We start from the raw sequence: 5478 nt of genomic DNA, 5'->3' as shown, positions 1-5478 counted from the left end.
GCGCTTGCTTGGGCGTCACACGCCGTTGCCCACCCTCGAGTTGCAGAATCCCGTGAACCATCGAGTTTTTGAACACAAGTTGCGAGGGCACGCTTGCTTGGGCGTCACACGCCGTTGCCCACCCTCGCCTTCCTCGGGAGCGTCGGGGTGCACACGATGGCCTCCCGTGCATCGACCTATGCGATTGGCACAAATGTCAAGTCCTCGATGACGAACGCCACGACAATCAGTGGTTGCCAAACCTCGGTTGCCTGTTGTGCGCTTTCGTCGCGCTCCAAGCGGCTCGCGATGCTCCCCGCTCTGCTTCGGCCGAGCTTTCAACACGACCACAGGTCAGGTGGGGTTACCTGCTGAATTTAAGCATATCAATAAGCGGAGGAAAAGAAACTTACGAGGATTCCCCAAGTAACGGCGAGCGAACCAAGAACAGCCCAGCTTGAGAATCAGGCGCCGTCGGCTTTAGAATTGTAGTTTGAAGAAGCGTCCTCAGCGGCGGACCGGGCCCAAGTTCACTGGAAGGTGGCGCCGGAGAGGGTGAGAGCCCAGTTGTGCCCGGACCCTGTCGCACCACGAGGTGCTGTCGGCGAGTCGGGTTGTTTGGGAATGCAACCCCAATCGAGCGGTAAATTCTGTCCAAGGCTAAATACGGGTGAGAGACCGATAGCAAACAAGTACCGTAAGGAAAAGATGAAAAAGGACTTTGAAAAAGAGTCAAAGAGTGCTTGAAATTGTCGGAAGGGAAGTGGATAGATTGTTGAAACTACAAAGTCGGCCTTATAAAATGTGTGTCAAAATGTGTTTAAAAAAATAAGCGTTCCCCAATCCTCATCCTATATATGTATGTATGTAGATTTAGCTATAGTGATAAGTTAGTCTAGTAAACTCATGAGTCATGAATAATCAAACTTCATTATCAGTTGTCTGCTCACAGCTCCCTTCTCTTTGCAAAATATATAGAAGAATTGAAACAAAACGCTAAGGGAAAATTTGAATGGTTTATGCTTTGTTGGTAGGGATCTATTTTTGCAAATATTTTTACACTTCTTTGTAGCCTTTAAATTTTGTAACATCCAAGGGTTCTTATCTATTTATTTAATAACATGGATGCTTATGTGGATTTTAACTAATAGTAAAAATAAAAATAAAATTGAAAAAACATAAGATTTGGAAGAAAATTAAAACTAAAATTAAAAAGAGAGGAACCCTAGCTATAATAGTGAAAATAAGAAGGGAGGTCTGCAACCTCCATCTCCCCAGGTTTGTGACTTCCATGCCTTTAATCTTTATTAGGTAAGCAAAATAAAACCCTAAATTCTATATTATTGTTCATATATGTAGGGTGATAAAATTAAGTTTTGAAAAATCTTTTTGGTTTTGTCAGTTCATGGAGCTTTTGTAATCACACATCTTCTTTTCTTTTCTAATCTCGAGGCATTTGAGGACAAACAAAAGATCAAATTTTAGATTACAAATAGTAAAAACAATTCTTTATTTTAAAACATGTTTTGGAATTGGGGTGAAATGGAGACAACCACCATGAACTCGAATAACACCCGAATGCGCCAAATCAAATGAACGACCTTCACCTATATTTAGATCAACAATGCTCATACCTTTTTTTTTTTTGCTCAAATGAAGCCACCACTTGCAAACCAGTTGGTCGAAGGGAATTCTAGATACCTTGTTGCTGAATGTGTAAGATTTAATGGCGTTAAATCTTTTAAGATACAGAGGAGAGAGAAACACTAATAATACTTTTTCAAAATTAATGAATTTAATTTCCTTTCATATTTCAAATTAGTAAATAAACCAATCTTAACAGTTGAAATAGGTTTAATCTAAAAGCTCAAAAGAAGTGTAAAAATATTTGTCCCTTGATCCTATCCCTTGTTGGTAAATGATTATATATGTCTTAATTTATGAAAGTTTGTATTTCTTTGAAATTCAAACACACTGATTAGCCCCAAATGTACTTATTTAGCAAAAGAAAATAAAAAAAAATCCAAATGTACTTATGATATTTTAATTTTGGGTTTTATCTAGGTACGTATGTGAATTGTGTACCTAACGCATGATCGGATTAAGAAATATTTCTAATTAAAGGAAAACTAATAAAAATGGTTTGAAAACTTTGAGTTTTAACGATAAGTATAAAATAAAGGGTAAAATGAATAGTACCAAGTTTGACTTTTTAGTGTAAAAATATGATTTTTCGTTAAAATGAACAGTACCGCGGGCTCCTTTCAATTAAAGATGACAATCTAATTTTCTATAACAAACAACCCCACAGTTTTTTCTCTTTTTAAAAAATGTAAGGTTGCGTGATGGGTACCTAATGGATGTTATTTTCACCTAGAGGTTGTTCCTTACGGAATGAATTGTTTAAGAACCAAAAAAAAAAACGTGCTTAATGTTTCCGAATAAAAAAAATGTGCTTAATGACTTGACCTTACACGTTGTCTTACTTGATCTTTCATGTGTTAATTTACTTATTTAGTTTTTTTTGGGTCAAATACTGGATATTTAATTAGTTTGACAGCACGTTTCTAGAGATCAAGGCGACTTTCTGATAATTTCACCATGCCCGAATCATGCCACAACTATTTTATAATATAGTTATAGTCTCATACCAATAGAAGCATCAAGAAAAATCTTACTAAAAGTCTCGAAGACCCATGACCCCCCGGCGCCCCCCACCCCCCCCCCCCCCTCCTCCTCAATAGGACACCAGAATAGCGGGAGAAATGCACGAGAGAAAGACATATTGGTTAATGATTGTGAGGTCCAAATTCTTGATTGGAGGGGACATTAAAAGCCTCTGCCCTTTCCTATATTGCTTATAGAACCAATTCCCATAATTATGAAACCCATATGAGATGCAGAAGAGTAGGCTTTTTTTTTGGTCTCAAAAGAGATGTTGGTCTCAAATATAAAAAATTAAATTATACCCCTAATTTTACAGAAATTAAGTAAGAGCAAAATTAAAACTACACTACGCTTATGAATATTAAATCAGTTCATTTTGAGATTTCGTTTAAATTGAATTTAAATATATTCTTAGAGTAGTTGTATTTGAACAAACGATACTATCCACAATAAGAAGAGGAAGTGGACTTAGCATCACAATTGGCTAACAATAATATAGTTCAAACTCACCTTTAGTGATAATCGAACCGAATACCTCTCACTTACAAATGAAGAGGGATATCACTATATCGTTACACCGTAGTACTAAGTGAATAGAGTAGTTAATATTGATTCCAAAACTTTATTAAAATAAAATATCTCATAGTTAGTATTTTCTAGAGCACTTAATGGCTAAAGTCTATATTATAATTCCAAAATGACTTAATTTCAACGTGGTAGAATTCGTATTCCTTGCTAAGTAAGCAGTATGCGCCCCTTTCTTCTCTATGTAAATTAGTGTAGAATATCGCTTGTAATAAAAAGCGTAGCGAGAGACATTAAGTGTACACTTTTTACACATCCATGCTTAATCATGTATGTTGTTTCGATTTCATTTATTCAATTTGATTGTCAGAAATTAAAAAAAAAGTGTGTATGAGGAGAAAAATGATGTGTGATTATCATTACCTTCTTAAATTTATTGAACCCTATTATATCTCTGAGTTAAAGTTTTCCATTCCAGTTTAATTGAAGTCCCATCTAACATGTTTTTCTTTTCTTTTTCATTCTTAAAATGTTTAGGGTTTCATGTATTAAAAAAATGTCTAGGGTTTCGGTATACACAGATACGGACCCCAATCGGAAGCAAAAATTAAACCCACAACTGACAACCCCTTGAGATTATCCTGCATTTAAGGAAGTAGAAAGGAAGAAATAGATTGTGATAATTTTATCCTTAGTTATTGGAGCATTAACATGCATGGTTTTCAATTTCAATTAGCAACTGGGTTATTTGAACTTAATATTGGACTTAGTGACATGTCCTGAGACCAATGTCATTCAAATTCTGAAATCTGAAGTACATAGATCTTAATTTGCTTGTGGGTAAATCTTGATTAGTTCAAGACCATAGCGAATAATGTTAATTATTAAAATTGGTTAGAGTAATATTAGGAAGACCAACTTTTTAGATTAAATTTCATAAATTATATGACATGCATGGTTGTTGATGACATAATTATTAGTTAGTTTTTTTATTTTTATCAAAGACAAAATTATTAATTAAGTATTTATTATAATGTGCTTAATGTGTACTGATGACACATCATATAATTTATAAATTTATCTAAAATTTTAATTTACGCATTATTCATTTATCTAAAGCTGTGATGGGACAGTAAAATAATCTCTCATTCAAAGAATTTCGACCGATGCGGGAATGTATTATGGAAGTGGTCAAACCATCTGTATAGGAAATTCCATTTCTAGAAGCCTAATAAGCCCATGATAGTTTGTCGTTCGCATGTTTATTTACATGGTGGTCAAACCATATAGATTAGAAATTCCATTTCTACAAGCCAAATAAACCCATGATCGATGGCATGTTTATTTACATGGTATTGGGATATGAATAAATGAGGATGCGAAGAATTAGGTGTGAAATAAACAATTCGTTAGTGAGATATTTTCATTTTTTATGTATCTCATATTTAAAATTGACGAGACTCATATAATTAAGACATGGGTCATTTTAGTTTCGGTTCCTAATTAACCTAATTATTAGAATGAAACCTTATTTGTTTAAATAGTTTAATTGAGGTCCCTAAAATCATCTAAGAAATTTAACTCATGCATTTATGCATTTATATCTCGTTATGAAATTTAAACAAATTCAAATAATATGTTTACAATATAACAATTATCTAAAAATCAATAATATAATAATATTGTTTTTCATATAGTTATTAATATATTTTAAGAAATAACTATAGATATATTTTAAAACATAAAACAAATAAATGTAATTAGCATGGATACGTTTAGAAGAAAAAAATGAGTACAAATTGAATTAAAAAAATATGGGTACACAATAGAATTTAAAATTATGGGTACAAATTATAAATTTAAAATTATGGGTACATTTATAGAATTTAAAATTATGGGTGAAAATTAAAAACTAAGAAGATTTTGATACAAATTAAAAAATGGGTACAAATTAAAAATAGAAATATATGAAAAATAATAAAAAGATATATTTGGAAAACGTTAATAATTTTTTTCATTTTTAAAATTGACATATAATGACATGTAATTAATTTAATATGCAAATAATGACATGGATAAAGGTCAAAGGACCTTGATCAAAAATAAAAAAGTAATAAGGTTTTAATTAATGAGAAAAGAAAATGAGGAATGGGAACCTAATTTATCCTTAATGCATTCTCTAAGGGTGTGTTTGTTTGGCATCACTAGCCCTCACTGGACTAGACTGGATTAAGTTTTAGTCCAGTCTTGTGTTTGTTCCTTACCTGGACTAAGTTTAGTGGGACTAGCAGGGACTCGCCTCGACTG

This window comes from the organism of the source record quoted next, unplaced genomic scaffold, assembly GCF_019419815.1.
Source record: "Pyrus x bretschneideri cultivar Hongxiangsu unplaced genomic scaffold, Pyrus_bretschneideri_v1 Contig33, whole genome shotgun sequence".
Classification (NCBI taxonomy): Eukaryota; Viridiplantae; Streptophyta; class Magnoliopsida; order Rosales; family Rosaceae; genus Pyrus; species Pyrus x bretschneideri.
Note: the sequence above shows the minus strand (reverse complement) of the source record.